Here is a 12,336-nt window from a genome sequence, read left to right on the forward strand (position 1 = left end):
ATTGGCTTGGTAGTTTGGTCTGCCCTGTTCCCATGATGCACTGGGCCAGGGACAGACTAATTTGCATGTAGCCAGGTTCTGAACTGGGATGGTGCAGTGAGCTAAAAAAACGGTGATGGATCAAGCCCTGATCTTTTGACTGGGTATGAGTGTTCTGCTTAATTCAGATGCTCTGTCCATCACCACCCCCTTTTCTGAATCGTTTTGGCCACCACAAGCGTGGAAGGGTATGCTCAGATGTGAGTCCCTTGCTCACTGCACCATCAGGATTCAAGCGAGCCGGGCCGAAGACGGCTGTAATGCCAGAAACCGGTCCCCGGAAGCTTGTTTCCTTTCCAGTAAAGAATTGGCTTGGTAGTTTGGTCTGCCCTGTTCCCATGATGCACTGGGCCAGGGACAGACTAATTTGCATGTAGCCAGGTTCTGAACTGGGATGGTGCAGTGAGCTAAAAAACGGTGATGGATCAAGCCCTGATCTTTTGACTGGGTATGAGTGTTCTGCTTAATTCAGATGCTCTGTCCATCACCACCCCCTTTTCTGAATCTTTTTGGCCACCACAAGCGTGGAAGGGTATGCTCAGATGTGAGTCCCTTGCTCACTGCACCATCAGGATTCAAGCAAGCCGGGCCGAAGACGGCTGTAATGCCAGAAACCGGTCCCCGGAAGCTTGTTTCCTTTCCAGTAAAGAATTGGCTTGGTAGTTTGGTCAGCCCTGTTCCCATGATGCACTGGGCCAGGGACAGACTAATTTGCATGTAGCCAGGTTCTGAACTGGGATGGTGCAGTGAGCTAAAAAACGGTGATGGATCAAGCCCTGATCTTTTGACTGGGTATGAGTGTTCTGCTTAATTCAGATGCTCTGTCCATCACCACCCCCTTTTCTGAATCGTTTTGGCCACCACAAGCGTGGAAGGGTATGCTCAGATGTGAGTCCCTTGCTCACTGCACCATCAGGATTCAAGCAAGCCGGGCCGAAGACGGCTGTAATGCCAGAAACCGGTCCCCGGAAGCTTGTTTCCTTTCCAGTAAAGAATTGGCTTGGTAGTTTGGTCAGCCCTGTTCCCATGATGCACTGGGCCAGGGACAGACTAATTTGCATGTAGCCAGGTTCTGAACTGGGATGGTGCAGTGAGCTAAAAAACGGTGATGGATCAAGCCCTGATCTTTTGACTGGGTATGAGTGTTCTGCTTAATTCAGATGCTCTGTCCATCACCACCCCCTTTTCTGAATCGTTTTGGCCACCACAAGCGTGGAAGGGTATGCTCAGATGTGAGTCCCTTGCTCACTGCACCATCAGGATTCAAGCAAGCCGGGCCGAAGACGGCTGTAATGCCAGAAACCGGTCCCCGGAAGCTTGTTTCCTTTCCAGTAAAGAATTGGCTTGGTAGTTTGGTCTGCCCTGTTCCCATGATGCACTGGGCCAGGGACAGACTAATTTGCATGTAGCCAGGTTCTGAACTGGGATGGTGCAGTGAGCTAAAAAAACGGTGATGGATCAAGCCCTGATCTTTTGACTGGGTATGAGTGTTCTGCTTAATTCAGATGCTCTGTCCATCACCACCCCCTTTTCTGAATCGTTTTGGCCACCACAAGCGTGGAAGGGTATGCTCAGATGTGAGTCCCTTGCTCACTGCACCATCAGGATTCAAGCAAGCCGGGCCGAAGACGGCTGTAATGCCAGAAACCGGTCCCCGGAAGCTTGTTTCCTTTCCAGTAAAGAATTGGCTTGGTAGTTTGGTCTGCCCTGTTCCCATGATGCACTGGGCCAGGGACAGACTAATTTGCATGTAGCCAGGTTCTGAACTGGGATGGTGCAGTGAGCTAAAAAACGGTGATGGATCAAGCCCTGATCTTTTGACTGGGTATGAGTGTTCTGCTTAATTCAGATGCTCTGTCCATCACCACCCCCTTTTCTGAATCGTTTTGGCCACCACAAGCGTGGAAGGGTATGCTCAGATGTGAGTTCCTTGCTCACTGCACCATCAGGTTTCAAGCAAGCCGGGCCGAAGACGGCTGTAATGCCAGAAACCGGTCCCCGGAAGCTTGTTTCCTTTCCAGTAAAGAATTGGCTTGGTAGTTTGGTCTGCCCTGTTCCCATGATGCACAGGGCCAGGGACAGACTAATTTGCATGTAGCCAGGTTCTGAACTGGGATGGTGCAGTGAGCTAAAAAACGGTGATGGATCAAGCCCTGATCTTTTGACTGGGTATGAGTGTTCTGCTTAATTCAGATGCTCTGTCCATCACCACCCCCTTTTCTGAATCGTTTTGGCCACCACAAGGGTGGAAGGGTATGCTCAGATGTGAGTCCCTTGCTCACTGCACCATCAGGATTCAAGCAAGCCGGGCCGAAGACGGCTGTAATGCCAGAAACCGGTCCCTGGAAGCTTGTTTCCTTTCCAGTAAAGAATTGGCTTGGTAGTTTGGTATGCCCTGTTCCCATGATGCACTGGGCCAGGGACAGACTAATTTGCATGTAGCCAGGTTCTGAACTGGGATGGTGCAGTGAGCTAAAAAACGGTGATGGATCAAGCCCTGATCTTTTGACTGGGTATGAGTGTTCTGCTTAATTCAGATGCTCTGTCCATCACAACCCCCTTTTCTGAATCGTTTTGGCCACCACAAGCGTGGAAGGGTATGCTCAGATGTGAGGTACTTGCTCACTGCACCATCAGGATTCAAGCAAGCCGGGCCGAAGACGGCTGTAATGCCAGATACCGGTCCCCGGAAGCTTGTTTCCTTTCCAGTAAAGAATTGGCTTGGTAGTTTGGTCTGCCCTGTTCCCATGATGCACTGGGCCAGGGACAGACTAATTTGCATGTAGCCAGGTTCTGAACTGGGATGGTGCAGTGAGCTAAAAAACGGTGATGGATCAAGCCCTGATCTTTTGACTGGGTATGAGTGTTCTGCTTAATTCAGAGGCTCTGTCCATCACCACCCCCTTTTCTGAATCGTTTTGGCCACCACAAGCGTGGAAGGGTATGCTCAGATGTGAGTCCCTTGCTCACTGCACCATCAGGATTCAAGCAAGCCGGGCCGAAGACGGCTGTAATGCCAGAAACCGGTCCCCGGAAGCTTGTTTCCTTTCCAGTAAAGAATTGGCTTGGTAGTTTGGTCTGCCCTGTTCCCATGATGCACTGGGCCAGGGACAGACTAATTTGCATGTAGCCAGGTTCTGAACTGGGATGGTGCAGTGAGCTAGAAAACGGTGATGGATCAAGCCCTGATCTTTTGACTGGGTATGAGTGTTCTGCTTAATTCAGATGCTCTGTCCATCACCACCCCCTTTTCTGAATCGTTTTGGCCATCACAAGCGTTGAAGGGTATGCTCAGATGTGAGTCCCTTGCTCACTGCACCATCAGGATTCAAGCAAGCCGGGCCGAAGACGGCTGTAATGCCAGAAACCGGTCCCCGGAAGCTTGTTTCCTTTCCAGTAAAGAATTGGCTTGGTAGTTTGGTCTGCCCTGTTCCCATGATGCACTGGGCCAGGGACAGACTCGTTTGTATGTAGCCAGGTTCTGAACTGGGATGGTGCAGTGAGCTAAAAAACGGTGATGGATCAAGCCCTGATCTTTTGACTGGGTATGAGTGTTCTGCTTAATTCAGATGCTCTGTCCATCACCACCCCCTTTTCTGAATCGTTTTGGCCACCACAAGCGTGGAAGGGGATGCTCAGATGTGAGTCCCTTGCTCACTGCACCATCAGGATGCAAGCAAGCCGGGCCGAAGACGGCTGTAATGCCAGAAACCGGTCCCTGGAAGCTTGTTTCCTTTCCAGTAAAGAATTGGCTTGGTAGTTTGGTCTGCCCTGTTCCCATGATGCACTGGGCCAGGGACAGACTAATTTGCATGTGGCCAGGTTCTGAACTGGGATGGTGCAGTGAGCTAAAAAAAATGGTGATGGATCAAGCCCTGATCTTTTGACTGGGTATGAGTGTTCTGCTTAATTCAGATGCTCTGTCCATCACCACCCCCTTTTCTGAATCATTTTGGCCACCACAAGCGTGGAAGGGTATGCTCAGATGCGAGTCCCTTGCTCACTGCACCATTAGGATTCAAGCAAGCCGGGCCGAAGACGGCTGTAATGCCAGAAACCGGTCCCCGGAAGCTTGTTTCCTTTCCAGTAAAGAATTGGCTTGGTAGTTTGGTCTGCCCTGTTCCCATGAAGCACTGGGCCAGGGACAGACTCATTTGCATGTAGCCAGGTTCTGAACTGGGATGGTGCAGTGAGCTAAAAAACGGTGATGGATCAAGCCCTGATCTTTTGACTGGGTATGAGTGTTCTGCTTAATTCAGATGCTCTGTCCATCACCACCCCCTTTTCTGAATCGTTTTGGCCACCACAAGCGTGGAAGGGTATGCTCAGATGTGAGTCCCTTGCTCACTGCACCATCAGGATTCAAGCAAGCCGGGCCGAAGACGGCTGTAATGCCAGAAACCGGTCCCCGGAAGCTTGTTTCCTTTCCAGTAAAGAATTGGCTTGGTAGTTTGGTCTGCCCTGTTCCCATGATGCACTGGGCCAGGGACAGACTAATTTGCATGTAGCCAGGTTCTGAACTGGGATGGTGCAGTGAGCTAGAAAACGGTGATGGATCAAGCCCTGATCTTTTGACTGGGTATGAGTGTTCTGCTTAATTCAGATGCTCTGTCCATCACCACCCCCTTTTCTGAATCGTTTTGGCCACCACAAGCGTGGAAGGGTATGCTCAGATGTGAGTCCCTTGCTCACTGCACCATCAGGATTCAAGCAAGCCGGGCCGAAGACGGCTGTAATGCCAGAAACCGGTCCCTGGAAGCTTGTTTCCTTTCCAGTAAAGAATTGGCTTGGTAGTTTGGTCTGTCTTGTTCCCATGATGCACTGGGCCAGGGACAGACTAATTTGCATGTAGCCAGGTTCTGAACTGGGATGGTGCAGTGAGCTAAAAAACGGTGATGGATCAAGCCCTGATCTTTTGACTGGGTATGAGTGTTCTGCTTATTTCAGATGCTCTGTCCATCACCACCCCCTTTTCTGAATCGTTTTTGCCACCACAAGCGTGGAAGGGTATGCTCAGATGTGAGTCCCTTGCTCACTGCACCATCAGGATTCAAGCAAGCCGGGCCGAAGACGGCTGTAATGCCAGAAACCGGTCCCCGGAAGCTTGTTTCCTTTCCAGTAAAGAATTGGCTTGGTAGTTTGGTCTGCCCTGTTCCCATGATGCACTGGGCCAGGGACAGACTCGTTTGTATGTAGCCAGGTTCTGAACTGGGATGGTGCAGTGAGCTAAAAAACGGTGATGGATCAAGCCCTGATCTTTTGACTGGGTATGAGTGTTCTGCTTAATTCAGATGCTCTGTCCATCACCACCCCCTTTTCTGAATCGTTTTGGCCACCACAAGCGTGGAAGGGGATGCTCAGATGTGAGTCCCTTGCTCACTGCACCATCAGGATGCAAGCAAGCCGGGCCGAAGACGGCTGTAATGCCAGAAACCGGTCCCTGGAAGCTTGTTTCCTTTCCAGTAAAGAATTGGCTTGGTAGTTTGGTCTGCCCTGTTCCCATGATGCACTGGGCCAGGGACAGACTAATTTGCATGTGGCCAGGTTCTGAACTGGGATGGTGCAGTGAGCTAAAAAAAATGGTGATGGATCAAGCCCTGATCTTTTGACTGGGTATGAGTGTTCTGCTTAATTCAGATGCTCTGTCCATCACCACCCCCTTTTCTGAATCATTTTGGCCACCACAAGCGTGGAAGGGTATGCTCAGATGCGAGTCCCTTGCTCACTGCACCATTAGGATTCAAGCAAGCCGGGCCGAAGACGGCTGTAATGCCAGAAACCGGTCCCCGGAAGCTTGTTTCCTTTCCAGTAAAGAATTGGCTTGGTAGTTTGGTCTGCCCTGTTCCCATGAAGCACTGGGCCAGGGACAGACTCATTTGCATGTAGCCAGGTTCTGAACTGGGATGGTGCAGTGAGCTAAAAAACGGTGATGGATCAAGCCCTGATCTTTTGACTGGGTATGAGTGTTCTGCTTAATTCAGATGCTCTGTCCATCACCACCCCCTTTTCTGAATCGTTTTGGCCACCACAAGCGTGGAAGGGTATGCTCAGATGTGAGTCCCTTGCTCACTGCACCATCAGGATTCAAGCAAGCCGGGCCGAAGACGGCTGTAATGCCAGAAACCGGTCCCCGGAAGCTTGTTTCCTTTCCAGTAAAGAATTGGCTTGGTAGTTTGGTCTGCCCTGTTCCCATGATGCACTGGGCCAGGGACAGACTAATTTGCATGTAGCCAGGTTCTGAACTGGGATGGTGCAGTGAGCTAGAAAACGGTGATGGATCAAGCCCTGATCTTTTGACTGGGTATGAGTGTTCTGCTTAATTCAGATGCTCTGTCCATCACCACCCCCTTTTCTGAATCGTTTTGGCCACCACAAGCGTGGAAGGGTATGCTCAGATGTGAGTCCCTTGCTCACTGCACCATCAGGATTCAAGCAAGCCGGGCCGAAGACGGCTGTAATGCCAGAAACCGGTCCCTGGAAGCTTGTTTCCTTTCCAGTAAAGAATTGGCTTGGTAGTTTGGTCTGTCTTGTTCCCATGATGCACTGGGCCAGGGACAGACTAATTTGCATGTAGCCAGGTTCTGAACTGGGATGGTGCAGTGAGCTAAAAAACGGTGATGGATCAAGCCCTGATCTTTTGACTGGGTATGAGTGTTCTGCTTATTTCAGATGCTCTGTCCATCACCACCCCCTTTTCTGAATCGTTTTTGCCACCACAAGCGTGGAAGGGTATGCTCAGATGTGAGTCCCTTGCTCACTGCACCATCAGGATTCAAGCAAGCCGGGCCGAAGACGGCTGTAATGCCAGAAACCGGTCCCCGGAAGCTTGTTTCCTTTCCAGTAAAGAATTGGCTTGGTAGTTTGGTCTGCCCTGTTCCCATGATGCACTGGGCCAGGGACAGACTAATTTGCATGTAGCCAGGTTCTGAACTGGGATGGTGCAGTAAGCTAAAAAACGGTGATGGATTAAGCCCTGATCTTTTGACTGGGTATGAGTGTTCTGCTTAATTCAGATGCTCTGTCCATCACCACCCCCTTTTCTGAATCATTTTGGCCACCACAAGGGTGGAAGGGTATGCTCAAATGTGAGTCCCTTGCTCACTGCACCATCAGGATTCAAGCAAGCCGGGCCGAAGACGGCTGTAATGCCAGAAACCGGTCCCTGGAAGCTTGTTTCCTTTCCAGTAAAGAATTGGCTTGGTAGTTTGGTCTGTCTTGTTCCCATGATGCACTGGGCCAGGGACAGACTAATTTGCATGTAGCCAGGTTCTGAACTGGGATGGTGCAGTGAGCTAAAAAACGGTGATGGATCAAGCCCTGATCTTTTGACTGGGTATGAGTGTTCTGCTTATTTCAGATGCTCTGTCCATCACCACCCCCTTTTCTGAATCGTTTTTGCCACCACAAGCGTGGAAGGGTATGCTCAGATGTGAGTCCCTTGCTCACTGCACCATCAGGATTCAAGCAAGCCGGGCCGAAGACGGCTGTAATGCCAGAAACCGGTCCCCGGAAGCTTGTTTCCTTTCCAGTAAAGAATTGGCTTGGTAGTTTGGTCTGCCCTGTTCCCATGATGCACTGGGCCAGGGACAGACTAATTTGCATGTAGCCAGGTTCTGAACTGGGATGGTGCAGTAAGCTAAAAAACGGTGATGGATTAAGCCCTGATCTTTTGACTGGGTATGAGTGTTCTGCTTAATTCAGATGCTCTGTCCATCACCACCCCCTTTTCTGAATCATTTTGGCCACCACAAGGGTGGAAGGGTATGCTCAGATGTGAGTCCCTTGCTCACTGCACCATCAGGATTCAAGCAAGCCGGGCCGAAGACGGCTGTAATGCCAGAAACCGGTCCCCGGAAGCTTGTTTCCTTTCCAGTAAAGAATTGGCTTGGTAGTTTGGTCAGCCCTGTTCCCATGATGCACTGGGCCAGGGACAGACTAATTTGCATGTAGCCAGGTTCTGAACTGGGATGGTGCAGTGAGCTAAAAAACGGTGATGGATCAAGCCCTGATCTTTTGACTGGGTATGAGTGTTCTGCTTAATTCAGATGCTCTGTCCATCACCACCCCCTTTTCTGAATCGTTTTGGCCACCACAAGCGTGGAAGGGTATGCTCAGATGTGAGTCCCTTGCTCACTGCACCATCAGGATTCAAGCAAGCCGGGCCGAAGACGGCTGTAATGCCAGAAACCGGTCCCCGGAAGCTTGTTTCCTTTCCAGTAAAGAATTGGCTTGGTAGTTTGGTCTGCCCTGTTCCCATGATGCACTGGGCCAGGGACAGACTAATTTGCATGTAGCCAGGTTCTGAACTGGGATGGTGCAGTGAGCTAAAAAAACGGTGATGGATCAAGCCCTGATCTTTTGACTGGGTATGAGTGTTCTGCTTAATTCAGATGCTCTGTCCATCACCACCCCCTTTTCTGAATCGTTTTGGCCACCACAAGCGTGGAAGGGTATGCTCAGATGTGAGTCCCTTGCTCACTGCACCATCAGGATTCAAGCAAGCCGGGCCGAAGACGGCTGTAATGCCAGAAACCGGTCCCCGGAAGCTTGTTTCCTTTCCAGTAAAGAATTGGCTTGGTAGTTTGGTCTGCCCTGTTCCCATGATGCACTGGGCCAGGGACAGACTAATTTGCATGTAGCCAGGTTCTGAACTGGGATGGTGCAGTGAGCTAAAAAACGGTGATGGATCAAGCCCTGATCTTTTGACTGGGTATGAGTGTTCTGCTTAATTCAGATGCTCTGTCCATCACCACCCCCTTTTCTGAATCGTTTTGGCCACCACAAGCGTGGAAGGGTATGCTCAGATGTGAGTTCCTTGCTCACTGCACCATCAGGTTTCAAGCAAGCCGGGCCGAAGACGGCTGTAATGCCAGAAACCGGTCCCCGGAAGCTTGTTTCCTTTCCAGTAAAGAATTGGCTTGGTAGTTTGGTCTGCCCTGTTCCCATGATGCACAGGGCCAGGGACAGACTAATTTGCATGTAGCCAGGTTCTGAACTGGGATGGTGCAGTGAGCTAAAAAACGGTGATGGATCAAGCCCTGATCTTTTGACTGGGTATGAGTGTTCTGCTTAATTCAGATGCTCTGTCCATCACCACCCCCTTTTCTGAATCGTTTTGGCCACCACAAGGGTGGAAGGGTATGCTCAGATGTGAGTCCCTTGCTCACTGCACCATCAGGATTCAAGCAAGCCGGGCCGAAGACGGCTGTAATGCCAGAAACCGGTCCCTGGAAGCTTGTTTCCTTTCCAGTAAAGAATTGGCTTGGTAGTTTGGTATGCCCTGTTCCCATGATGCACTGGGCCAGGGACAGACTAATTTGCATGTAGCCAGGTTCTGAACTGGGATGGTGCAGTGAGCTAAAAAACGGTGATGGATCAAGCCCTGATCTTTTGACTGGGTATGAGTGTTCTGCTTAATTCAGATGCTCTGTCCATCACAACCCCCTTTTCTGAATCGTTTTGGCCACCACAAGCGTGGAAGGGTATGCTCAGATGTGAGGTACTTGCTCACTGCACCATCAGGATTCAAGCAAGCCGGGCCGAAGACGGCTGTAATGCCAGATACCGGTCCCCGGAAGCTTGTTTCCTTTCCAGTAAAGAATTGGCTTGGTAGTTTGGTCTGCCCTGTTCCCATGATGCACTGGGCCAGGGACAGACTAATTTGCATGTAGCCAGGTTCTGAACTGGGATGGTGCAGTGAGCTAAAAAACGGTGATGGATCAAGCCCTGATCTTTTGACTGGGTATGAGTGTTCTGCTTAATTCAGAGGCTCTGTCCATCACCACCCCCTTTTCTGAATCGTTTTGGCCACCACAAGCGTGGAAGGGTATGCTCAGATGTGAGTCCCTTGCTCACTGCACCATCAGGATTCAAGCAAGCCGGGCCGAAGACGGCTGTAATGCCAGAAACCGGTCCCCGGAAGCTTGTTTCCTTTCCAGTAAAGAATTGGCTTGGTAGTTTGGTCTGCCCTGTTCCCATGATGCACTGGGCCAGGGACAGACTAATTTGCATGTAGCCAGGTTCTGAACTGGGATGGTGCAGTGAGCTAGAAAACGGTGATGGATCAAGCCCTGATCTTTTGACTGGGTATGAGTGTTCTGCTTAATTCAGATGCTCTGTCCATCACCACCCCCTTTTCTGAATCGTTTTGGCCATCACAAGCGTTGAAGGGTATGCTCAGATGTGAGTCCCTTGCTCACTGCACCATCAGGATTCAAGCAAGCCGGGCCGAAGACGGCTGTAATGCCAGAAACCGGTCCCCGGAAGCTTGTTTCCTTTCCAGTAAAGAATTGGCTTGGTAGTTTGGTCTGCCCTGTTCCCATGATGCACTGGGCCAGGGACAGACTCGTTTGTATGTAGCCAGGTTCTGAACTGGGATGGTGCAGTGAGCTAAAAAACGGTGATGGATCAAGCCCTGATCTTTTGACTGGGTATGAGTGTTCTGCTTAATTCAGATGCTCTGTCCATCACCACCCCCTTTTCTGAATCGTTTTGGCCACCACAAGCGTGGAAGGGGATGCTCAGATGTGAGTCCCTTGCTCACTGCACCATCAGGATGCAAGCAAGCCGGGCCGAAGACGGCTGTAATGCCAGAAACCGGTCCCTGGAAGCTTGTTTCCTTTCCAGTAAAGAATTGGCTTGGTAGTTTGGTCTGCCCTGTTCCCATGATGCACTGGGCCAGGGACAGACTAATTTGCATGTGGCCAGGTTCTGAACTGGGATGGTGCAGTGAGCTAAAAAAAATGGTGATGGATCAAGCCCTGATCTTTTGACTGGGTATGAGTGTTCTGCTTAATTCAGATGCTCTGTCCATCACCACCCCCTTTTCTGAATCATTTTGGCCACCACAAGCGTGGAAGGGTATGCTCAGATGCGAGTCCCTTGCTCACTGCACCATTAGGATTCAAGCAAGCCGGGCCGAAGACGGCTGTAATGCCAGAAACCGGTCCCCGGAAGCTTGTTTCCTTTCCAGTAAAGAATTGGCTTGGTAGTTTGGTCTGCCCTGTTCCCATGAAGCACTGGGCCAGGGACAGACTCATTTGCATGTAGCCAGGTTCTGAACTGGGATGGTGCAGTGAGCTAAAAAACGGTGATGGATCAAGCCCTGATCTTTTGACTGGGTATGAGTGTTCTGCTTAATTCAGATGCTCTGTCCATCACCACCCCCTTTTCTGAATCGTTTTGGCCACCACAAGCGTGGAAGGGTATGCTCAGATGTGAGTCCCTTGCTCACTGCACCATCAGGATTCAAGCAAGCCGGGCCGAAGACGGCTGTAATGCCAGAAACCGGTCCCCGGAAGCTTGTTTCCTTTCCAGTAAAGAATTGGCTTGGTAGTTTGGTCTGCCCTGTTCCCATGATGCACTGGGCCAGGGACAGACTAATTTGCATGTAGCCAGGTTCTGAACTGGGATGGTGCAGTGAGCTAGAAAACGGTGATGGATCAAGCCCTGATCTTTTGACTGGGTATGAGTGTTCTGCTTAATTCAGATGCTCTGTCCATCACCACCCCCTTTTCTGAATCGTTTTGGCCACCACAAGCGTGGAAGGGTATGCTCAGATGTGAGTCCCTTGCTCACTGCACCATCAGGATTCAAGCAAGCCGGGCCGAAGACGGCTGTAATGCCAGAAACCGGTCCCTGGAAGCTTGTTTCCTTTCCAGTAAAGAATTGGCTTGGTAGTTTGGTCTGTCTTGTTCCCATGATGCACTGGGCCAGGGACAGACTAATTTGCATGTAGCCAGGTTCTGAACTGGGATGGTGCAGTGAGCTAAAAAACGGTGATGGATCAAGCCCTGATCTTTTGACTGGGTATGAGTGTTCTGCTTATTTCAGATGCTCTGTCCATCACCACCCCCTTTTCTGAATCGTTTTTGCCACCACAAGCGTGGAAGGGTATGCTCAGATGTGAGTCCCTTGCTCACTGCACCATCAGGATTCAAGCAAGCCGGGCCGAAGACGGCTGTAATGCCAGAAACCGGTCCCCGGAAGCTTGTTTCCTTTCCAGTAAAGAATTGGCTTGGTAGTTTGGTCTGCCCTGTTCCCATGATGCACTGGGCCAGGGACAGACTCGTTTGTATGTAGCCAGGTTCTGAACTGGGATGGTGCAGTGAGCTAAAAAACGGTGATGGATCAAGCCCTGATCTTTTGACTGGGTATGAGTGTTCTGCTTAATTCAGATGCTCTGTCCATCACCACCCCCTTTTCTGAATCGTTTTGGCCACCACAAGCGTGGAAGGGGATGCTCAGATGTGAGTCCCTTGCTCACTGCACCATCAGGATGCAAGCAAGCCGGGCCGA

Source organism: Lissotriton helveticus, chromosome 4_1 (assembly GCF_964261635.1).
Source record: "Lissotriton helveticus chromosome 4_1, aLisHel1.1, whole genome shotgun sequence".
NCBI lineage: Eukaryota > Metazoa > Chordata > Amphibia > Caudata > Salamandridae > Lissotriton > Lissotriton helveticus.